Below are 26807 nucleotides of genomic sequence, written 5' to 3'. Positions count from 1 at the left end.
GTTATGTACATGTACCGATTTCCCACAGTGAATGCAATCCTTATGTACCTCAAACATGTACTAACAAAATTAGGAGAAATAAATGTCATAGTACTATGTGCATATGAAAAGCTCAGTAGTCAAAAATAGTACTTATTAGAAAAATCCACACTGTCTTTCCTACTGCCTACATTATCATTGAAAGGACAATAACTATTGTTTTAAAATCCTCCAGTTACTCCCAAAAGAAATATGGAAGTCCAAGTCTCTTCTGCCCATATTTCAAAAAGACTATTATATTATTGATTTTCTAATATTTAAAAGATGGGTGTTTTCTCTTCGTCTCATTTTCCCTGACACTCTGTAGAACTGTTCTGGAGAACTTAATTTCGTTATGTGCTTTCACTGTGCCTTTCACAGCACAGCACTCTCACAACTGGTATGAATCTCTGAGGCATGTTATGAAACAGAGAGGACATGTGTCTGTCACCCTTCTTCTCTGATTCTTAATTCTAAATAGTACTGTGTCTGTCTCTAAAGTCCTACTCTTTCCCTGAAGGGCTTAGATACAATCATGTCAACAGTATAGAGTAGCTCCTCCTCACGGCACAATCTGGTACTCACCCTGTTCTAATCATGTTATTTCTGGTTGCACCTTCTTTTAATTTACCCATAGTGCTCCAACACTGTTCCTGAGGGACAAACATTCTAATGGGGTAGCTTACAATGGTGAGCTCCCATGAACATCTGTGTCATTAGATTAATTTGAGATTTAAATTCTCTTATGGTGTTATTTCATTTTTGAAAATTCAACATCAATTTTCTCAGATGTCTTAAGCCAGGAATGTGTCGATCTCATAGATGAAGTTTCTGATACTTTTGAATAACACAGAGGCTTGGATAATTTCTAAGTATTTCTGGATAGTTATATGTTTTGTGAAACTTGTTGACTCTCCTGACTCCTGACAAACTTCTTCCAGAGGATATTATAGGAGAAAGGAAAACCTCTCTTAGACAATAAGGTTCCAAAGAAGAGAATGATGAGTTGCCACTGGCAAGCATGATACTAACTAGTACCCCTAAGTCCATGTGTGCCTTTTGGATTTAATTTCACTTCTAATCACAGAAATGAACTAAGTGCCTTGTCAACCCGCTGTAAGGGAGATACCCTTCCTAGTTTAACCTGGTACTCTAATTTAACCTGTATCATCTGATACCTAAAAGAAACTGGATACAGAAAGAGGAAAATAAAGAGAGATAGAAGGAGAAGAAAGGAGACAACATGGAAGAGAGAAAAGATGGAGAGATATTCAGTGATACACATCCTTAAGTAGTTCTATATCATAGGATTGTGTCCTTCTCTCTTCTTTATTCTCTTATTTGTAGATACTATTATATTCTTTTACATCCCACTTACTAAACTTAAGTATTTTTCAGTACTCTATAAATCTTTGCACATGTCTTTTTATTTTGTGTTGTGTGCTAATTATTACAGTCCTATCTATTTTAGGGTTTCAAGCCACATCTATCTGTACAGAAGGCTTTATTTTTTAATTAAGTTTATTGGTACATTTCAGATATGCATAAGGATCAAATTTATCCCAGGGAATTTATACGTGTACATGATATATCTTAATTCCTCTCTTTTCCCATGCCCCTCCCTTCTCTTCAACTCCTCTTCCCCTCCTCATTTACAAAGCTTCGTTTCCACTTTATCCCTTTTCCTCATTTTTTCTTTTCCTTTCCTTCCTCCCACCCCTCATTTCCCTTTGAATAATTACTTCCTATTTCAAAATACCTATTATATATTTTGGTTCTTATTTACACTTTCAAGTGCTCACTCCAGAAAGTCGATGTAGTATTTATACATATGTGTTCTATTTATTTCAGTTAAGAATATGGTCTCTAGGTGCATCCATTTACTTAGAAATGTCTCAAGTTTATCTTTCTTTATGGCTAAGTAGTTCTCCATTATATAAAAAGAAACCCTCATCTTTTTTATCTATTTGTTGGTTGATGGGCATTTGGGTTGTTTCCAAGATTTAGCTACTAAAACTCTGCTGATATGAATATGGTTGTGCATATCTCACTGTGGTATATATTGCTTATTTCAGCCTGGATCTCAAATCTCATCTCTAAATTTTCCTTCTGGAAGACATAACCAGACTTTCTCTCACCACTAACTCAATGTATTACAAAACAAGTTTACTAGAACTTTACCTGTCAGGGAAAAGATATAAAAAATTGAACAAATAGAATCACAGATCAGATCCATAAGACCACACTGTCATATAACCAAATTAGTTAATATAGTTTGTCAAAGAATGCACCACTGAAATGCAAGAAATGACTAATAGAAGTTTGGCAATACAAAATAATATTGTCCATGGGAAGCATAAAATGAACCAAAGATTTCATGGTACTAATTTAGGCACCTTCTTTTTAGAGAGATGACAAAAGATGACTAGATTCTTTTAGTGCAGAGCTTTTACACATTTGAAGTTTGAAGCTTTCTTTTATTTCTATGTGTACCAACCAGTCATCCAATTGTATTATTTTCTCATTTTTTTCCTATAGAGAGAGAAAATGCTACTCAGAGTATTGGTTTGGCTCCCCTGGCAGTTGTATTTCTCCCTGTTAATTAAAATACTAGTATTCTTATTTTATAGATCAGTCTTATGAGATTGGTGAATGCAAGTATATTATTAAGAGATGTTTTCAGTTTCTGCTTAGTGACAAAATGCAATACTTGAGCATTAAGATTGGTGTTAACAGGAACAATCAGGAATTCACTGAAAGAGAATTTCTCTTTTTTAATTTAAAGAAAAGAAAAATAAACAATATAAACAATGGTATAAAATTTCAAAAGAAGATCATAGGAAAGCAACCGTGTACAATATATATTGTCATCTTCAAAGTAGTTGCTCGTATTACAAGATATAGGCATGAAAAGTTGATCAAACCATAGAGGCACAAGCCTTGCTTTTCAATGAACTTATAGCAATTGGAGTATAACTATTTTATATATATGTGTGTGTATATACACATATATATATGTATACACACACACACACACACACACACACACACACACACATTCCCTTTCCCTTCCATCTCTTCTCCTTTCCCCTATTCCAATGAAGCAGCATTTCTTAGAAACCATTGTGTGGAATGCCAGCTGACAAACAAAGAGATTTCAAAATACCATGTAGAGTGTACAGATTATCTCTATTTTCAAATATTATTATGTAGGGGCTGGGGATTTAGCTCAGTGGCACAGAGCCTGCCCAGCAAGTGCAAGGTCGTGAGTTCAATCCCCAGTACTGGAAAACAAAACAAAACAAAACAAAAAAAAAATCAAATATTATTATGCACATTAAAAAGAAAGCCTAGCAAAAATAACATATCTTGCTAAAAAGACACCTAAGAGGAAGACATTATTCCCCAAAATAATTTTAAATCAATAGTGTCTTTTTTTTTTGTGGTTTCTGGGTTACAAGCCAAATTTACATCTGTAAGGTGACAGAGACCTCCAGCTGTCATCCCCAAAAGGCACATGCCTTGTCCCTTTGATACATCTGTAATAATAATTACATAAACTCATAGCACTGTATCCTCTTGTAGTGTTTTTTAACATTTAACTTTGTCCACATATTCAGTAAAAGTTTTTTTTCTTATTTCCACATTTAGAAAATAAAGCCATTAAAATCAGGATTAGATCAACTCTATTTCTTATGTAGCTCAAAGTTTCTAGGGGAGACTAGACACACACTTCCCATGAAGGTTCTTGCTTTTCAATGGAATATTGAGTCACCACAGTGAAAGTAAGAGTTATATACACCAGGCTGAGAGCGCAGGCCAGGAAAATTATGTAGAACTGTTAATATATTCATGATCATTAGAAGAGAGAAGCATAAAATGTTAAATCCCAACCTTATAAAGTTCAGTTTTCTTTATCTAAAGTGGCAAGGAGATAGTAGTATTAAACAGTTTTTAAATCTCTAAGTAAAACATAAAATGGAAAACGCTCATGTTATAGATTTTAAATTACAGCTGATACTTTCATCTGAATCTAAGTCTCAAACAAATGAGACTTATCATTATCTAGAACATAGATCAACACTCCAAATTATATCACAATATGTATTAAAATAATGAGCATAAAATAATAATCATAGAATGTCATATGTAGATAAGCAAAAATCCTTTTTATTCCCTTAAAGTTTGAAAGTTCAAGGTAAGTATATATCACTAAGTCTGAATTAGTTCAGCAATAACTCTTACTGCTTTAGCATAAATCACACTTATAATGTACTTAGGTCTTTCTCTGAATTAGAAGGGTGTGAGAGAGACCTTCCTTCCTAAGAAAAACAGAAGAATCAAAAAACTGAAAAATATGTGTCCTAAGTTTGAACACTATTTGGCTTACATGTAGATATTCCCCTAAAGCCTCACGTCCTTATCCATGGTGACTTGGAAAGGTGATTGGATTGTGAAGCAGCGCAGCTGACTTGCTACTAGCAAGTAAGGTTTGCTTGAAAGAGGTGGATCACTCTGGGTGCGATCTTGAAGGGCTTATGTCCCTGCCTGGCTCATTCCTTCTCTCTCTGCTTCCTCTCCACCACGCTATGAGCAACTCTCCACCATGCCTCTGTGCTCTGCTGTATCGGAGCCAGGCAACTATGATCTGAAATGAGAGCCAAAACGTACTGCTCCTACTTTCAGTTGTGTATGCTGAGTATTTTGTCCCAGGGACAAGAAAAGCGACTGAGGCAGGTTTTGGTACAAGACAAGCTAGGTCATTGCTGGACACCACTTGGCTGTGTGGTTGAGATATCTTTCAGAATGGTTTGTGGAAGGAGTTTGGAAAGGTTTGGAGATACTAGCCAGAGAACCTATAGAATGTTGTAAATCAAACTCGATTGCAACTTCTGACCTGAGTCCAGAAGACCAGAATGGTGACAGTAACGCAATTGATAACACCGAGCTCAAAAGATATCAGTAAGAACAAACAGTCCACTGGCAATTGGACTGCAGGCCATGCATGTAATGCACTGGCAGAAAATTTGTTCACGTTTTGCTCATATACTGAGATTTTGCTGGAGACTGAGCTTAAGGGATCTGAACTAATTAATCTGGTGGGGGAAATTTCAAGGCAGCCTACTGTTGAAACTGTGACATGGGTATTTCTGGGGCTTTTAGCCTGCTCTACATTGATAATCAAGAACAAACAACACACTTGAATGATTTCAAAAGTTTTTACTGTTGCCAAAAAAGAAGCTCTGATAAAGTTGGAGCCCGCAAATTTAGAACAGAGAACTTGGCTGAAGGAAGGATTAGTATTACAAAGAAACCAAGTACTTTCCGTTAGGACAGTACAGTGTGAGGGACTGAGCAGGGCACCAGGCTTCACTGGCTCAAAACTGTAAAAGAAAAACACATTGCTTTGAAAAGAGAACCCCAGGACACTGGGATCCACAATACTCACCTAGGGAATTGATTTCATTGAATTCTGTTTACAATGCTCAGCCATCTAGACACTTGGAGGCCACTGCAGCTACAATTCAAGTGGAACTGGCTATTGCTCAAGTTGTCAGCAGAGTTCAGTGTCATCAATGAAATGTTTGTGTAACGGGCATTAGAATGCAAGATTTTGGTGAAGGAATCTTTAAAGATTTCAGATATTATTAATCTTAGGACACACTCATTAGTTAGATTTAAATTCTGCCTAACATTCAGTGTTCGTGTTAGTAACTTCTATTAAATATCTGTTCTGGGTGTGGTTAACTTAGAAGTAGATTGAAGTACAGTATGGAGTGTGTGATCCTTTTGTGTAACTTTTGAGTTAGGCACAATATTTACTTCTCATTCAGTTGCTACCAAAGATGACAGGAAGCACACACACACAAAGAAGTATGCAAGTCCTATATTTGCCAAGGTTTGAAAGCACAAAGTGCCTATGCTGGAAAAGTGTTTTCAGGTACTGCATGAATTTGGCTGCATTTTGTGTCTCTGACACTTTTTAATGAAAGAAGTAGAATTATTGAGTACCTGTAATACTGATAAAGATCTCAAATTATGATAAAGCATATCACAGAAAAATTAATAAAACAATGTTTCTTTCATGAATTCACATTGTGGTTTAGGAAAACAGACACAGCAATAAGAAGCTACAGAACAGTTATACAGACAACATACCCAGGGGGATAGATCTGCATCCTTCAGTACCACATTATGGCATTCATTATACAAATGAACAAAAAGCAAACAAAAAGAACATTGTGCTCAAGGCCACAACAGAACACAAAGGAAGGAAAATGACTATAGTTCATAATGAAAAGAGTTTTTGGCTGTTCAAAGTGGTGTGTTGTTGTTTTTTTTTTAAATTGAGACCATGCAAGCAAACTGTTTAGGATAAATCTGGCTAAAATGATTTTTAGAACATAGCACAATGTGCTAAATTGGATTGTACTTGTAAAAGAAGAACTGAAAGAACAAATAATAATTTAAGACATTTTAAATGTATGTGGATAGATGTCAACTTGTGCTTGATAAAGGGATTAATTCGTACTTGACACTCAGTACTTTTAAAATATGAATGTGTGTATTGTGTTTAAATAACCATGGAGTTTAACAATATTTATATTTTATATTAGCAACATATAAAGCAGAAATATTGCTACAAGTTTGTCACTTGAGACATTTCCCCTAAAGTAGCTATGAAGCAGACTTTATGGGCTTTGCAGTGTGTTTGCTTCCAAATACTTGCTCAGCCTCTTCAGGACCAGAAAGATATTTGTCTCTGCACAACCTTGGAATATGTAATAAACCAGCATTACTTTTCTACATATTTTGATGATGACTATTCAGTGCCCAATTACTTTTTAAAAGTGAATTGTGCATCATTAATTACTTGAAATAAAGTGATACATGTTTCAGTATGTGTGTGTATATTTATATTTATAGGAGACCCAACAAGAATTAATGGAACAATACATCTTATCTCCAAATATTTTGAATAGAATAAACTAAATATTTCCTTCTGAACTTACTTTTTCTCCACAGTTGGAAAATTAAACTTCATTTTTTCAGTGAAATAATTTTGATGATAATGATTTTCTACCATAATTTAGTAACTTTTGTATCAGTAACTTTTATATTGTTACTCTAATAATTGTATTATCAAGGATAAAGATTTTGTATATTATGTCCTATTTCTGTTAAAGAACTGGAATATTTAGCATGATGTAACCAATATCCCTAGTCCTGATTGTTGTTCTACACTTTTTAAGCAATGGAAACGTCTGTGTGGGCTGCTATTGTTGTAGTTGTAGTTGTAGTTGTTGTAGTTGTAGTTCTAGTTGTAGTTGTAGTAGTTACAGTTGTTGTAGTTGCAGTTGTAGTCGTAGTTGTTGTAGTTGTTGCAGCTGTAGTTGTAGCTGTAGTTGTTGTAGTTGTAGTTGTAATTTATTGTCAGTTTAATTTATAGCAGGAAATTTGAAATTCCAGTGTATACCACAGGAGTTTATTAAGTTGATATTAGGAAAGAATAAGCTAGAGATGGCATTAAAATATCATTTACAATCAAATTAATAACATGGAGTAGCACTTTCCATCTGCTTTTCCTTGAGTTGCATATGTTTACTTTCATTATCATCATCTGTAAATCTATAATTAGTGATCCCATTACAAACTAGATGGATGTTGCTAAATATTGATTTGCTTTCATCTTCCTTAGCTAGGATTGAAGTTCCTTCAATTTTCACCTGAAAATACACATGCATATATGCTTACCTGTATATGTATTCTAAGCACACTTGTGATGGTTTGTGTCTGCATGTTCCCTCAAATCCTCAAGCAGTCATAGGGCAGCAGGCTTCTAGATATTTGATTGATCCATAGTCAAATGTTGGAATTATGGATGGGAGTGCTACACCCACCCTGGGATGGATAGTTTGCATATGTAAGGGAGAGAAAGAGGCTACTTGATGCCTTTTTGCTCTTGTAGCTTTTGCGCTCTTCCCCAGCCATAAACTATTGCCCTCTGCCATGTGCCACTCTGCCTTGGAACCAGCCAAGTATGAACTGAAACCTCCATAAACAGTGAGCTAGATAAACCTTTCCTTCCTTAATTCTGGGTGTCAAGTATTTTGTCTCAGTAATGAGAGAAAAGCAACCAAGACAACACTGTATATTTTAGCATTTAATATATAATTGTATGTTCATAAGATTTTATATTCTAGTAGGAATCATTTCTTGTCATTTTTAATTTACATTTATTATTCTTATTTACTTATTTAAATTAAATGAATTTATTGGTAGATGTTAGGTATCTGTAAAGATCACATCCACCATAAGGCACTTGTACCTGTGCATGATATATGTTGGTTCTTTTTTCTCTCTTCAACCCTTCTTACCCTCTTTATTTACAAAGCTTTGTTTCTATTTTTCCCCCACTATTCGTTTCTTTCTCTTCCTTCCTTCTCTTCCCATTCCCCCTCGTTCTTCTTCCCATTTGAAGATTATTTTCCTATTACACAATATCTATTATACAGTTTGGCTCTCATTTACACTTTCTGTATCTCACACTGGGGAAACCACACAGTATTTACATGTATGTCTTGTTTATTTCACATAAGGGTATGGTCTCTAGGTACATCTATTTACCTAGAAATGTCTCAAGTTTATCCTTCTTTAAAGCTGAGTAGTAGTCTATTGTATAAAAACAGAATACATCTTTTTTACCCATTCATCAGTTGATGGGCATTTGGGCTGTTTCCATTATTTAGCTGTTATAAACTGTGCTGCTGTAAACATGGGTGTGCATATATTATTGTGGTATGATGCTTTTAATTCTTAATAAGATAAAGGAGAATAGCTGGGTCAAATATAACCTTTAGTTTTACTTATATGAGGAGTCTCTACCCTGATTTCCAGAAGGGTTGTACGAGTCTACATTCTCACCAAAAATGGAGAAGAGTTTCTTTTTCCCACAGCCCTATCAACATTGGTAATTGGTAGATTTTTTTTGAAAATAGCCATTCTTTCTGGAGTGAGATGGTATCTCAGTGTTACTTTACCTTACCTCTCTCAAATGACCAATGATGTTAAACAGTCTTCACAGATGTATTTTCTGTCATACTTCTTCATCTGAGAAGTATCTATTGATTTCAGATGCATTTTTTTGTCTTTTTGAGACCTTGTCACACTATGTAGCCCAGGTAGGCCTCGGGTTCTCAATAGTCCTCCTGGCTCAGCCTCCCAAGTGCTGGGATTACAGGCATGCACCACCTTGCCCGGTTCAGGTGCCTTTTATGGATTGGGTCTTTAAATTTTGAAGGAGCTGATCCTCCACAGGCTGAAGATTAAAACTAGTTCCATATCTTTCAACATGCACTAAACTAAAATCAAAATCAATCAAAGATCTATATATTAAAACAGAAACACAAAGTCTTCTGGAAAATGGAATAGGTAGAACTCTTGAGGACACTGGTGTAGGAAAAGACTTTATGAAGAAAACCCCAACTGCACAAGAACTATCACAAAGAATCAACAATTGGGATCTCATCTTACTAAAAAGTGTTTGTATAGTAAGAGTCTATAGTAAGGGACAACACACAGTGTGGGAAAAAATTTTTTATTAGCTGTTCCTCAAAGGCATGCTCACTAGAACATATAAGGAACTCATTCCTTGTTATTTTTTCACACTAAATCTACTTTACTTTGTTTAGATTGGTCTCTCCAAATCAGTTCCTTGATTCTTTTCCCTCCATTTCTTACCTATTTCTGAATTAACTCTATGAACTATATTATTTTCTCTAATCTAATTTGCTAAATGGAAGCTTAGGAAAAACTGCATGTCCAAACACATAGTGCATTTTGAAGTGATTTAGGGTTTATGTTTTTAACATTCAAGCTTTTTATTTTTCCCACTGGCTTTCTAAATTTTCACAATAGACCTATTCAGTGGACATTAATAAATTCTTCTTAGGTAGAATGAAATCTACAAAGCCTCATAGCTCCCAGTATTGCAAATGTTTATTTAAAACCTGTCCGGAATACTGAGGCAAGCCCAGACTCACAAGAAATACTGTGATGTCTTTTATAAATAGACTAGTAGTGCAAATCCACCTTTTGTAAGATTATTATCATTATTTCAGGTAATACTTTCTAGTATTTAACATAACCCAAACGGGGCTAGCAACACGGAGTTGTTCTAATTCTTTCTTACACACCTAAAGGGTCTGAGTTTGTATTTCCAGTATTGGGGCTTAGCTGTGTGTTCAGCTTTTACCTTCGTTTCCTCCACTGCAAAGTTAAATAATAATATTACCTTGCACTGGTATCATCCCTTGATCAAAACCACAGGATCAGTCCAAAATTAAGTTCTGATCTGGAGGAACCCTTATCCCCATCCCAAAGTGTGCAGACTCTAGAGTTGTAGTGATTTATTTCATTTTTTCTGGCAGTATTTTTCTTGTCTCTGTATTATATCAGGTAGGGTTCTTGTTGAGACTTGAAGTTAAAATAAGATTAGATTTGTTGTGCTGGGGAAAATTATTTTTCTTGAACTATGTAAATTGGCATAAAGTTTAAAATTTGAGCCTGGAGGGAGACCATAATATTTCATCAGCTTCCCCCAGTTTTGTTTGTTTTGACATCATCAAAATAGTATAATCCGATGTGAGGCTGGCCAGACTTCTATTTGTCTTCTTTTCATGCATTCCATCTAATACTGGAATAATTTCAAGTTACCCAGCACTTTACAAACACACTTGTTACATTTGGATCTGGTTTCATTTGTTTAGAATCCATAGACCTCAACTTACCAGATTCCATTGCTGCTGTTTAGACTCAGACACAACCTAGATTTTGCCAGTCAGTAGCATACCCCTGAATCTTTGCAAAGGAGCAACTTGAGATAAGCTTTGGAGAGTTCCCCACTTTACTGGCATTGGTTCTGTTAGGGTTTCCAACAATCAGAAGCATCCAGACAAAGGCTTTTTTCTTGTGCTCATGACATCAGCATTGCAGTCTCCTCCTGAGGATGGTTCCTGCAAGTTCAGCTTCAACTGATCTAGTGTATTTAGCACCCAGGCCTCCCCACTTTTTGTAAACCTACCAAATATCCTTATAATGAAACTATTTTCTAAATTTAAATGTGTGCATACATGTGTGTATTTATGCTAAACACTTAGTATGTACACATCTAAGTCCTAAAGGAACTTATAACATTATTTTTATGTTTTGACAAAATGAAAAAAGAGGTATATATGGGAATATGTGTAAGTGTATTGAATTTTAAAATATCAGCATTTAAACATCATCCTGAAAATTTAAAAATGTAACAATTTCTTTTTATGAGATAGTGATACTCATCAACTTTGCATATTTCACTCTGTAAATTGGTTATGTCCTTGACGAATTCATTTAATTGTGTGATTTTCCTTCTTGTGAGGAAGAAGAACAGATTTTTCCAAGAATAATCCTTAAAGTTGTGCAGCGCTCTCAGCTTCAGTCCATATCATATTTTACTGAAAGCTATTGGCCATTTTTATAAGCACACTAAAGGAAGGACAGATTAAAGATAGCTTTTATGGGATTTATAGGTCTGGTTCATTCATTTTTGTGTGCATAGAAAGGTAAGAGAGAGAATGCGAATGAAAGAAGGATAAGAATGCTAAGAAGATTTACTAGGTTCTTACTCTATCTTAATTCTCCAAACCCCAACTTCAATCACTTTAGGTCTACTTATTATTGAAAAAAAAAGAAAAGAAAAAGAAACCAAAACACCATGTACAGCTTAGGTTATACAGTTTCAGGACTAGTTTCTTCTAAGGAGCCTGTAGAGGCTGTCTTTATGAGTGGCCATCTTGGTTTTGTCTTATTTCCTTGTGATGTGTTTAGCAGCCTGGCCTAAATCTGAGACTGAATTCCAGTCCAAGTTTTATTATGTAGACTGTTAGGTCCAAGGCCAATTGCCTAAAGTTCCTCAAAGTCTCACTTTATCGAATTAGATAATAACATATAATTATGTGAATAGGGTTTATTCCATAGTCTTATTGTAAAGAGTAGTTAAGATAATCCACAATAGAGCTGTAGAAGCCTTTTGAACTCACAAGTCCATAATACATTTTATCTACTCTATTATGAAAAAACATATCAACATTCACTTATTCAATGCTGTCACTCAGTCTTTCCTCATTGCTGTGATTCTTCTTTGGAGACATGTGACAAGTGCTTCAGCTCCACTGTCACAGGGAGGTTGGGGAAAAGCTATGAGTCATTCGGCCTGATTATCAGTTCATTTGAATGATTATACAAATGTGGGAACTCTGCCACAAACTTGTGTACCTTTATAGTTAGCTTCTATCAAACCAAAATCAAAGGTATGTTTCACCATGCTGACAGCTGTCTGGAAACAGTGTCTGCTAGGGATCCCTTATACATTTCTTTCATTACATCTTAGAATGCTGAATTTACCCAAGAGGCATTGTCAAGCTAAATTTTTTTTTAAAAAGTATAAAGACAAAAAATCTTGGTGGGCTTTACTTTCTATATTCTTCTTGATTTATCAGCCTGTGGTACATTATCTATCTAATAGTAACTACCTTACAAATCATTCCATGAGTCAAAAAATAATTGCTCAAACATGACAAAATTCTAGAGTTTCTGTGCATGCTCAATCCTATCAGCAAAGGCATCTATGAAATGAAGTGGTATGTTTCACCACGTCAGTGAGCATATCTGTGAAAATATTCATTTCTCTATGTTTGTATATAACCTTTTATTATTTAACCTTACCAAGATTCTACTGGTTTGTAGCTCCCTTACAAAAAAAATCACATTACCATAAGTACAGACAGACAGTTATATTCACATTAGTTCTAATGATATGGCATCCAGGCAACAAATAATCAGAAACATATTATCAAGAATTATGAAAAACTTACTGTTCTAGGATGATGATGGAAGAAAGTAAATGTTCTCTTCAGTGTTTACTGGCTCCACATCTCAGTTAGCATACAACGAGGCTCATGAATATAATACATTCAAATGTGCAGAAGGGTACATGGTCTCCTTATACTCCATGCATATTAACTCACACTGACTAAGGTATATGAAAATAAAATGATAAAGTCTCCAAATATTTCATAGGGACAAATACTTTTGATAATATATTAGGACTATACAGAGAAACAGCACAAATAAAGAATAAAGAATGGGAATTGTAAATAAGCGAAATTGGCTTACACTGCTATGGTGCATCTACAATCTGTCATGGGCAACCTGGAGAGCAGGGAAAACTGTTGGTGTAATTCAGTCTGGGTGTAAGATCCGAGCACAGGCTGGGGAATGTAATGGTATAAGGCACTGGACAGAGTCTGAAGGCTGAAGAACCAGGAGTTTGGGTGTTAAAGGCCAGCAGCACATGGCTGTCTCAGTTCAAGTAAAAGAAGTAAATTAGCTCTTCAGTCTTTTTCTCCAGTAGATTGAGTGCTGCTGGCACACCATGAGGAGGATATAGTAAATCTTATTTGCTTAGTGTACCCATTCAAATGTTATTCTCTTTAGAAAGGATTGATATGTATACACCCAGGAATAATATTTTATTATCTGAGCATCCATTATCCAGGTCAAATTGACATGCAGAATCAAATATCACAGGGACAGATGTAAAATGTGTGAAATTCCTAAGTTCTTTACCAGGAATTGAACTTACTACCTAATGCTTGCCAGATAAGCACTGTGCTGCTGAGCTATATCCACAGCCCCTCTAATTTCTTAAACAAGATCACTAATGCTTATTTCTTTTGAAATGTTGTTTCCTTAAATCCTGTTTCCTTAAACAACTGACCTGGAAATTAGATTATTTAGTACATTTGCATTTGGTAAATGGAAAGAACAAATCATGATATAATTTTCCTCAAAAGCAACTTTTCTGTGTCATGAAACACTGTGTTATTCAACTGACAATTACTAAATTATGGTAAGCTGTGTACTAAAATTGTGTGAAGTATTCTGTGAATGTATGAATGTAATTACACGTTTAAATTAGAGGTTCTGAGATACTAATTTTTTTAAAGAATAAATGCTATACATCATATGACACTAAAGAAATTGTAGTTGGCAGACTTTCTGAGAATTTTCTTCAATAAAGATAGGAGCAAATTTTCACAGCTTTTCTTCGTTCCATTTTCTTTCTTCTATGACTCTTTAAATCAAGGAACTTGAGATAAATTGATATACAGAGAGATACATAATTTCTAAAATCAAACCACACAGTTACATGGACAAAAATACCAGTAGAGATATGAAGTAATGGGAAGGTCAGCTATAATAAGAAGGTGGAAGGCTGGTAGAAAGTAGAAGTGGAACAGATGAAGAGTTTAAAGCAATCAGAATATTATGGAAGCCAATGGAGAAAGATTTAGAGGCACTGTCGATTATCCAGAGGCAGCATGAGTATGAGCCCTGAGTAATGTGGTCACTACGGTAGTAAATAACTGTGGAGCTTTGTAAAGAGCAGGTCAGTGCAGAAGTTCTAAAACTTAAACAAGAAGTCACTGCTAATGAACACGACTTACTGGACATACACTGCTTTTAAAGTTCTTTGAATCTGTTGAGGAAAATATAAAAGAGAACAAGCACACTGTACGTTTTCCAGAATCAGAGAAAATTCAGCACTTTTTAATGGTTAAAAGGAAAAATCAAAAAATGTAGGTATTAAAACTGTAAGCAAGAAAAATATGTAAAGGAAAAATGGACAATAAAATTCTGCAAAATAGGTTCATGTATCCAGAACACCTATTCAGCCTTTGAATGCTGAAAAGCTGACATTAACAATATAAAAAGTCTGTACATGTAATTATTCAATTCAAATATGCAAAATAGTAAACAGCTGAAGAATGAGGAATGTGAAGGAAAAACACTGGAAGCAATTTAAAAGGAATTTTCAGATACTGTTTGCTTGCACTCACAATGCTATCCTATTTCCTTTAGCCAGTGCCCTCATTTATACACTTTTGTTATTTATACAAACTTAAATGACTATCATCTTAACTTTTCATCTATTATTTTTAAAGTACATGTTGTAAAATAATCATGTAGGTATATATAACAAGCAAAGTTAAAAGAATCCACCATGACTGCTGAAAAGAGGTGTGTACACTTATTTATCTTTGAAATTCAACCACGAGTCTTTCATGAAGAGAACCAAACAGCACAAAATGTGGCAGGTCAGGGGCAATTCAAACTTAAGTGAGTCAAAAGAAAATCATAGGGGCAGATTTCAAGGCAATACACATCCCAGTAATAAAAGGTCCTTTAAATACATCAAAAGGATTGAGTTATTCAGGAAGCATTTATCCTGTGCCTATTTCATGAGGATCAATAGAACTGGGTGAAATCCTTGATTTAAAGAGTCAAAGAAAGAAAATGGAACGAAGAAAAACTGAAAATTTGCTCCTATCTTTATTGAAGAAAATTCTCAGAAATTCTGCCAACTACAATTTCTTTAGTGTCATATGGTGTATACCCTTTATTCTTTAAAAAAATAATTTATCAAAGTATTTGAAAGATGGTAGAGAATTTTCATATATTTTTCTCCAAATCTCCTACTATTAAAAGCATGATAAACTTGTCAAAACTATGAAATTGACTTTTTTTCAATATTATTAGTATTTTGTTCAATGTTATTAAACTAGAAATTGAACTTGTATTTAACAAAAGTTTGCATTGATATTCCTTTTCTCCTTCTATAAAACATTCAGAAAAGATACCTTTAAGATACCTAAGAATCTAGAACTCCTGTGAGTCTTACCAGGCAGCACAACAGTGCATAAAGATGCTAAGGACTTACCATTTTTATCAAACCCTAATGTAATGCTACATTTACCACGCATTTGACCACACCTGATAAACTTGTACGCTTCACTTCCACACCTGTAATAAAGCATTGTTACCTTAACAAAAGAAAGAAGAGACAAAAATTCTACACAAAAAAAGTGTATCTTCTTTTTTTTTTTTTTTTGGTTTTGTTTTTTTTCTGGTACCGGGAATCGAACTCACGACATTGCACTTGCCAGGCAGGCACTGTGCCACTGAGCTAATTCACCAGCCCCTTGTATCTTCTTAATTTCTTGAAACATGAAACACTTACTAATGTTAACCAGTAAAATGTATTCATATTTTTACAAAACCCCTGAAAGTAATTCCACAGAAAATATTGCTATTTAATTATGTTCTTTGAAATCTAAGTCCCTACCTCAAGACAAATAAATTCAGGTCTAAGGAGTGAGCACTTCATGATGTGATCAAAAGAGAAATCCCCAGGGCACTCTGGTGAGAGTATGTTCAATATTCCCAGCTATTGATTACACACAAACCACACTCTTATCTACCCTTCTCATTGGCCAGCTTGAGCAACATGAATTTCTTTCAAAGAGCCTATGATGGCCCAGAAATAACCAGTGAAAGAGCCTTATTTAGCCTTTTAGAAAAAAATCTGAGCTGCGTCTCAGGTTCTCTAAGCCATTCACAGTTTACTTTGAACACTTTTGTATTGTTTAGTATTATAAAATTTCTGGTATTCATTACTAATTTTTCTGTCCATCGTTTAAAACATCATAGGCAACAATCCTAATCTTCAAGTTTGGATCATTGTAGTCCTGTTGCTTCATAAGTATATGAAAGGGCATTTAATGCAAAGTAAGACCTGTAGTTTGCAGAAAATGTTGCAAGTTATTATTTCCCTTTTGACCTATTTTGGACCTTGATTCGAGCTTGCTAGGGCTGACTATTGTCAAATCCTTCTTACAATTTAGCCAATGTGTTATATTACTTTCAAGTATTTTATTGATGGAATATAAGACATTTTTAGAAATGCCTAATAAAGAGAATCACCTGAAAATGAGTCATAATTTTCAGAGGAAAGTGGGCAAAATTTTCCTTTTAAATCATTTATCTTCAAATTGTGTACATGAATAACTCTTGATAAATTTAATGATGAATTTTAAGTCACATCCTTAAAGGTTCACATTTCCTTAAAGGTTCTTTAAAGGTTCACGTTAGGCATTTTAGCTTTTCTACTTAACTACTTACTCTCTATTTCTTAGGTTCATATCCTTCATAATACGTTTGAAGAAGCACCCAAGAGTTTTGGTGGGTATTTTATGCAGGAACTTTAGACATCCCCACCATCGCATCTTTATTTTGTGTTCTATTTTGAGTATATTAACTAAACTTTAGTTATTGCACTGAATCTGAATCTTGATCTCTATTCCTCAATCTAATAATCTATCATTTTCTTTCTGAATTGAATACCATGCATATCAGCATCACCAAGCAAACATTAGACAAAAATGTAGTTATAAAGACTGTAATTTCCATCTTTTGAAGGTCATATATCCTCCAGTTTTTACCTGTTCTTAAGTGTTCTCTGTACTTCGAGATAGTTAACATACATCTCCCTTTCTTTTTAATTTTATTTTTAACTTTCTTTTCCTTTCTTTCTTTCTTTCTTTCTTTCTTTCTTTCTTTCTTTCTTTCTTTCTTTCTTTCTCATTCTTTTTTTCTTTATTTCTTTCTCTCTTTCTTTCTTTTTTTCTCATTCTTTTTTTCTTTCTTTTTCTCTTTCTTTTCTTTCTTTCTTTCTTTCTTTCTTTCTTTCTTTCTTTCTTTCTTTCTTCAGAACCTGTTATTTTAAAAGGCAGGAGTGCTAGTTTGATAAAGTTGTTCAGTCATTACCAGAATCAGGAATACAGTGTTCATGTGATAGGAAGTAGATTTGTGATGTATACATAAGCCTACACAGTTCTCTTGGAGCTACCATTTATTACTCATTTATTGTCATTCTGAGCAACATTTTCATCTATGATTGATTGATGGGTCATTTTGGAAGTATGAGAACTCAAGAAAGAATTTTATTTTAATCATGTGTCTTGTAAATGTTGGAATGCTATATGCACAAAAGAGTAGATAATTAATTCATTCTTATCCAGTCACAATCTCACATTCACTTAATGGTTTAAACCTGTCTTACTGAAAATCATGAAGGGTTTGAGAAAATATTTTTAGATACTGCAAATAAACTCTTCAGTGAATTCATTTGAAAAATATAACAATTATAATAAAAATATAGTTGAATATTCTTGTCATAAACTTGTAGGGAGAGAATCTTTCTCAAAATATATGATTGTCTGTTGTCTTCTCCCTGTAACATATACAGTATTGTCTCCATGCTGTAAATGACTGAATAGCTTTATCAAATGAGCACTGCTGCCGTTTAAAATCACACACACACACACACACACATATTCAACTGTCTGAAAGTACAGAGATCAGTTAATGACAGATTAAAAACTGAAGGATATATGACCTTCAAAGGATGGAAATCACAGAGTGTACAATGAAATTTTTTTTTATCTAGTGTTTCTTTGAGTGTACTGATTTACATGGTATAGAAAATGATAGATTAGGCCTGGGGATATAGCTCAGTGGTACAAGTGCCTGTCTGGAATGTGTAGGGCCCTGAGTTAAAGTCCCAGCACCCCCACAGAATTTTTTTAAAAAAATAAGGAGCATTAATTTGAAAAATAGCCATCAAGACTCAGATCTAGCACAATAACTGAAAATTTAGTCAAGAACATCTAAAATGAAATGCACAGTAAAAATTCCAGTGGGGAAGCACAAAGTCCTTACATACAAAAATTGATAAAAATTTTTGGTTGACTCCTACAATGTACTATGAAGGATATGAACCTAAAGAGACAGAGTAAATAATTGGGTAGGCATGCCAAAATTACTGAGCAGAGATTTCAGCATCTACTAAGTTTTATGGAAAGTTGTACATTAAAGTTTAAATTTCAGTAACATAGGAAAAAAAGCACTTTTAGATTTACATGAAACTGAGCCATGACGTAGGTATACCACAGTACTAATAACTTGGGAAAAACTGAAGTGTGACCAATATAACCAATACAATGTTTTCTTACTTATATATGTAATCAGAAATGAACAAACACAGAGTAGAAAGCTTGAAACCAGGAACCAGGTTTCGGCAAGGCAATATTGAGGAGGAAAAAGATCACGAAAGCATTTTTAAGAGTCAGAAAAATACTTGAAGAAATATTGGACGGATTTATGTTAAATTGGTTTAAAAGCATAAATAGATAATTCAATAAGTTTAACAAAATCATAATAATATGGATTAAAATAACAATTGGGACATCTTATTTAAAAATGCTAAATATCTAGGTAAAGATAAATGTCTCAAGAACACATCAGATTGGAGGTTCTTATATTAGGAATAATTGAGAGCAATAGCTGACTGATTATATAAAAAAAGCATGAAAAGGAAAACTTCAAAAATAGTAAAAAGATGAAACATATACTTTTTAAAGAAAGCAAATCATGAACAGATCCATTGCCAAAACATCCTCCACAAGTGGTATGTTTATACAGGTCATTAAGGTTGAACTCAAAATAAACTTCAAATCTCAAGGAAGACTGAAATACATTGTAAAAGCAAATGTGTTAGTAAATTTTAAACACTACATTTACTTGATGTTTACATTTTTAAAGTTAATGAGTATAGCACAAAAATAATCACATAGGAATTATTGCATCTGTAGAAATGTACTAAAGTAGTAACACAATGGACAGGAGAAGAATAAACAGAATTATACTATTGTGTAATAACACATGAATTACATAACACATGAATTACATCAAGCTAATATAGTTGATAGGAATGAATTCTAAGAAATATTTTAATCTTTAACAATTAAAATTGCAAGTAGATGTAAGAGATTGTTACAATTTATATCTAGACGTTTCCCAAGACCCTGATGGTCTCACAGGCAGGACTTTTGGAAGGTAGCAGGATTAGGAAGGCAGAATATTTCATTGGTTGTTAGAAGGTAGAGGATGGTCAGAATAGGTGAGTCACTTTGGGTGTGGCCTGGAAGAATTTATCTCCCTTCCACTCTTGGCATGCTACTAACAGCTCTTTTCCACAATGGCCCTCTGCCATGGTGTTTTTTTTTGGAACTGAAATGAGACATGAGCCAAAGACCCTCTCCATTTTAGGCTGTTTATATCAGATATTTTGTCCAAGTGAAAAGTTAATAATAGTATTAGTGGTAAAAGTACTTATTCACTTAATTCAAAAAAAGTGCAGGGGAATCAAGAACAAGGGAGGAGTGAGGAATTGAAAAAGTATTAGCCAACTGGCAGATGTAAACCTAAGTACCTTAACTGATACTAAACTTAAATTGATTAAATATAATTAAGGATATAGCCTACCAATCTCAAGGAAGAAGAAAGAACTAACTATAGTTACTTCATAAGAGATCCACTTCAAATATCATGACACAGTTTGAAAGTAAATTTCAGTCATGTCCCGATTCACAAATGCACTTATTTCCACAATTTTCCTAGAAAAGCAAATTTGTCATGAATTAAATCAAATTTCCCCATATGATTCAATAACCCTGATGCAGAATTTTAAAATGAAAGCAAAATTTTGCTGAATGCTTCTGCTTGTGAACTGAATTTTTTACAAAGAGAAGCATTCTTGAATCAATGTACTACTGTAATGGGCAAGTGTGTAAGACATAAACAAGAATGAAGAAACTCGTGTGGCTGCATTAGCACTGGAGAAAATAGGCCCCAAAGGAAAGTGTGCTAGAGGAAAGGAAAAGACTAATTTCTAGCTGAAAGTTTCAATTCTTCAAGGAAATGTGAACTTTTTAAATCAATTACAAAATAGTAGATCTTAAAAATATATGAAATGAAAAAATGGCAAAGCTATAAACAGAAATGTACACAACCCATCCTTATTGTGCTTATTGTGATTTCATGGAATAATAATGAGAGGGCAAAGAACATAAAATGTCACTAAGGTAGTAGAATACTAATATTTTACTTGATTTGACCAAACTGTCAAAATGCTGCAGCCCAAAACTGAAGAATGTACATTAAAATACCACATAGAATATTCACTAAGAATAACTATATGTTAAGCTATAAAATAAATCCCAATATATGTAAAAGGATTGAATTCATACACAGTATGCTGTCTTGCCACAAGACTTAGAAAGATATGTCTGTATTGGGATGCAATTGAAATTGTTTGTTAAGAGGATAACAATGCATGCTTAAAATCCATATAACATGTAAAAGAAGCATTATTTATAGTCAGTGTTCTAAGCACCTACTTTAAGAAACAAGACATTGCCCCGGGATGGTGCAGATTTTCCTGGGCCAGCATAGCTTAAAAGAGGAGTCTGAGTTCAGTTTCTTCCTTCCTCCATCACCATGGGATTAAGTAGCTGGCAAGAGAAGTCTGAGATCCACCCTTCTCTCTCTCCCACCATTAAGGGAACTCAGGGCCGAGACACCTGTGGGAACACCAGTAACTCAGTAGGACCCTGGTTAAGGTGCAGAGGATGAACAGGCAGCACCAGAGGTATGGAACTACCCCATGCAACATCAGCAAGAGGAGCCAATAGTGATCTCTAGTCTTACTTTTTGTTTTATTCTATTCATAATCTTCCTCTATCATCAATTATCTCAAATGAATTGAGGATAATTTCATGTGAGTAAATATTGTCTTTTCTCTTTCTGGTTCAAAATTTCCTACGTTTTCACTTCCAATCCTTAACTCTTCTGTATCCTACAATTATCCTACATTTGGATGATCATCCTGTGCCCTCCAATATCGAGGTTCTCCTACCATATTTAACTCCCTCCTACTCCCTATCCTTCTGAACCTCCTCCAAAACAGGATAAAAGTACTCCACTAAGTGGACAAGTACAGCATACAAGTTCTTTATATAAGTTGGACTATGTTATATTTCTGTAGAACTTTCTTTTTCAGTTATACATATCAAGCTAAGAGTTACCACAGTTTGTCAGTATCCAGGCTGTACTTAAGTCTATTGTTATTGTCAACTAAATTACTATAACCAGTATGTCATACATGCTATAACCATATTCCATCTATGGCAACCTTTTGTAAGATGTCATAATCATTGCCGTACTCCAGTATCAAAAGAATGGGATCTAAATTAAATTAACAGAAACTCCTTAGACTTAATATAATAGAAAGGTAAGCTCTTGGAACAGACTAGAAGACCAAAATCCACCTACATCTAAAAGACATCTGGAGGAATCAACACCTTCTAAGACAACCACACTAGTGATAAGCCTATCTAGCATAAGAAATATATAAGCACCAACAAAGAAAACAAATAAAATAGAAAAATACTCAGCCACCTTATCTTTGACAAAGGAACAAAACATGTTCACTGGAAGAAAGATAGTCTCTTTAATAAACTGTGTTAGAAAAATTGGTTTTCCACATGCTAAAGAATAAACTAGACCCATGTCTATTACTATGAATTAAACTAAAGGCAAAATGAATCAGAGATCCAAATATTAAAATATAAACACTAAATTTACTGAAAGAGAAATTGGTACAAATCTTGAAGATACAGGTTCAGGCAGAGATTTCATTTTGTTTTGTTTTGGTTTTTCTCCGGTACCAGGAACCGAACTCACGACCTTGTGCTTACCAGGAAGGCGCTTTTGCCACTGAGCTAAATCCCCAGCCCCTAGAAGAGACTTCATGAACAAAACCAAGAAGGCAAGGGAAATATCACGAGGAATCAGCAAATGGGATCTCACCTTATTAAAAAGCTTTTGCACAACAAAAGAAACCAACAGAGTGTAAATACAACCTACAGATTGGCAAATAATTATTGCCAATTTTCCTCAGACAAAGGACTTATATCTAGAACATATAAAGAATTGAAAATCATCAGATCCCCCCAAATTCAAAGACCCCACAAAAAATAGGCATCTGAAATATATACACTTCTCAGTTGAAAAAATAAAAATGGCAAATAAATACGTGAAAAAATGTTCAAAACCACTGGTCATTCAAGAGATGCAAATTAAAACAACAATGAGATTCCATCTTACTCAGAAAGAATGACTATCATCAAGAAATCAAGCCATAACAAATACTGGAGGAGCTGTAAGGAAAAAGGAACACTTTCCACTGTTGCTGTGAGTGTAGACTGAGGGAACCACTGTGAAAATCAGTGTGAAGATTCCTTAAGAAACTAGGATTAGAGGTCCTGTTCAACCCAGCTGTTCCCCTTTGAGTATCTTCCCAGAATAATTTAAAACCCCATACCACAGCTATATATGTGCACTCATGTTTATAGCAGCACAATTTGTAATAGCTAAGTCTTGGAAACAACCCAGAAGTCCATCAACTGAGGAACTGATAAAAGTGATTTGTTTTTTTTTAACATAATGAATACTATTTAGCCATAAAGAAGAATAACCTTGAGACTTTTAAAGGTAAGTGAATGCCATTTGAGACCATATGCATAAGTAAAATAAATCAGACTCACATGTGTAAACATCATATTGTCTCACTAGTGTGGGAAACTGAATGAGTAAATAAGATCCACAATGTACAATAGATATTATGAATTGGGCAGATACTCTTCAAAAGAATAGATGGACTCTAATGAGGGAAAAAGAAAGGAAGAAAGAAAAAAAGAAAATATATTTAACACAATATAGTTAAGATAGTTATACAGCTAGTTTCTCTTAATTCAATCACAAGAAAAGTTTGCGGTAATATTATTTGGACCCGATAGCATGCCTGTATCATGTACTTTGAATACCTATTACAAAGACAACATCAAACAATGTACTAATTATTGCAACTCACTTACTAACCTGTTTTGAAACTGTTTTATTGTTATTTTTTCTCTTTAAAATAAAAAAGAAGCAAGAAAAAGAAAAGTTAATTAAGTACAAAGAAATTGAAAGAAATGAGGTAATGGAACAGGAAAGATGCAAATAGTGCAAAAACTAACAAATCCTAAATCTGGACTTTTAATATGGTTAGTAAAATTGATAATATTTCAGAAATACAATTCAAGGAGAAAGAGCACAGGCACTGACAAATGTTAACAGTGAAAAAATTATTACTGGAGGATGTATTTATTTTGAAAAGAAAATGTCATTACACGAGCACTAGTTTTATGCCTTTGTGCCTCCAGCTGTAGACAGTGAGGCTCCAGCTGTGTTAAGGCAAAGAACTCTCTCATCGAGCCGCAAGCTCAGGTAGGATCCCCTGCCTATGCCTGCAGTTAGCTTAGCCTCTGCAGAAGCAGAAGCACCAAGGAAGACAGTGCTTCACAGGCCACCCAACTTGTACCTGGATTCCATTTTCACTGCTGGTTTTACGGAGGAGGGAGGTCATGCCCTCCATGAACGAAGAATAATTCCCAGTCCACTCACAGTGCCAGGTTCCTCTCTGTGAGCCATCTGCTCCCATGTATTCTCAATCACAGAGATTAGACTGAGACTCCTTGGAAAAGGACAGAATTTTCCTAGGCTGTATGGTATCAGTAGGGTTCTTTTTCCATGCCCTTTGGTGGTGCCAAAGGTATCAGCTGGTAAGGTTTACAGGAGAAACAATTTCACTGCAGCAGAGATTGAACAACTCTCCCTGGCTGCCTACTAGGTAGATTGGTATTGGTTGCAGTGGTGGTAGGGTTGAGGGTCATAACATATCTGACCTCTATGTCATTGTTTTTCCTGTACGAGAGTCCCGAACAGTTGACTCCTCTTTTTATTTTATTGAGTTCTCCTTTTATTGCTTGCAATATTTCAGGGAGTGTGGCTGCATACAAGAGGGAAAGACAGGTTTGTACCATCTTTTGTGGATACATTCTCAGCAGCTTCTTCTGAAGTTAAAATTACCCTATGATCCAGCAATTCAGATCTCAAATATTTACTAGAGAAACTTAAAAAAGGCAGTGATATTAATACCTATACAGTAATGCTCACTGCAGTGTTTCTGACAATTTTCTAAACATTATGAATAACACAAACTTCCAACAATGGTTGAATATGCACAGTGCACGGTTGCTTAATGAACAACTACTTTGCAATAAAAGAAATTGGCTACTGAAATATAAAATCATTGGAGAGTCCTGCAATGAGCCTTCGATTTCCTGCAAGGTGTTATGGAATGCAACAAAAACAAAGAACGAGAGACAAAATGGTAGTGTAGAGTTTTAACAATTACTGTAGTTCTTTCACACAAATATCTGTATTTAATCAAAAGTGGTGTTGTATTTGACTATGATAAATTATAAATATCTCCAAACTATTGTCATGTAATGACAATTCCCTCATTTTTTCAATGGAGAAACTGCAAATAATTCGATTTTGGAAATGTTCTTGGTATAAGTGTATTATTCAATAACACTTAATCGGAAAAGGCACCATCCTAAGTTATCCAGGCAATTAAACAGATGAGCCAGGGGGAGAACAATATTTTCAGACTCTGAATAAATTTCTATTTACAACTAACTGTTTTACATGATTTATTCTCTGTACCTTCATTGTAAAGTTAAGAGAAAATAGGTAAGAAATAATCTATATTTCAATTTTTATATTTCTAGATACTACTTTCAATAAATAATTCTGAATTAAATATCATGTAAGGATAAAATGTCAGGGAAAACATGCCTGTTAAAAGATAAAAACACAAATGACAAAAGTGTAAATTATTAAAGGATGTAAATTCATTATAAGACAAACTCATATATTTTACTTCTATGAATTTTATTTCATTTGTTAATTACTGAAACATTTTAAACATTGATAATATTATTCCAGACACATTGGATTTGTAGTGCTTATCATATATATTCATGTGACCTAAACTTCTATTTAAATTAGTGTTTTCAAGAACTTCTTTTCATGTTAACACAGTTGGAGCATGGATCAGGAGGATTTCAAGTTTGAATGCAGGCTGGGCAGCATAGACATCCTTCTCTCAAAATTTCAAAAAAATTATTAAAATGCTGGGATGTAGGCTCAGTGTGAAGGCATTGCTGGATTGAATCTCCCCCTTCTCTCTCTCTCTCTCTCTCTCTCTCTCTCTCTCTCTCTCTCTATCTATCTATCTATTACATATATACCCTATTGAAGTTGCTTCTCAGAATGGTTAAATTACTGGTTACCAGCATAAATGAATTGGAATCAGACACTGGTTTCTCAAAACAGCAATCATACCATTTCCAGGAACTGTTTAACCTGTTGAGTTTGCAATGGCTTGCCCTCTACTACAATTAAATTTAACATTGTTTCTGACTAAAAGAATAAAATGTTGTATGAGATAAAACTCAATTTTGGGAATGTTCTTGATACAAGTATGCTATTAGATGAAACTTCAATATTCATGTTTTCCTTCCTATGCTATACAGTTTAAACACTAGAAAGATAAGGTACCTGTTCATCCGTCAAAAAGTCCTAGTCTTAGCTCATGGCTTTGTAGTGGGAATTGTCCTGTACATTATCTTCTGCATATTACTGAAGATCATTCCTTCTCTTATTGTAGATTTTTTTTCCAAAGTGAAGCTGTCCTCCTCAAAACCCCTACTTAAAATTAATTACCCACTATTAGTCCCTTCCTCTCCCACATATTTACAATTAGAACCATCCAGCATACTGAATAGCTACATCTATCACCTTTGTTACTTTTCCTTTCATTGGCTCTGACTTAATACATATCTAGTTTCTCTCCCTTGTCAGCTCCCTATCTAGTTCCTTCATCTCAAAATCCTAAAGCAATATTACTAACAATATTCTTTTTTCCAAATACAAAAATTCCTCTTCTCAAATTTTTGATTTCCCATACTTAGATTTACAATAGTCCTTACTATCTTCTCTTGTATTAAACCTTAATCCTGGTGCTGGGGATTTAGCTCAGCGGCACAGCGCCT

The sequence above is a fragment of the Chinchilla lanigera genome, unplaced genomic scaffold (assembly GCF_000276665.1).
Source record: "Chinchilla lanigera isolate Chin_1 unplaced genomic scaffold, ChiLan1.0 scaffold00001, whole genome shotgun sequence".
Taxonomy (NCBI): domain Eukaryota; kingdom Metazoa; phylum Chordata; class Mammalia; order Rodentia; family Chinchillidae; genus Chinchilla; species Chinchilla lanigera.
The sequence above is the reverse complement of the archived record's forward strand: the minus strand, read 5'-3'. Positions refer to the sequence as shown.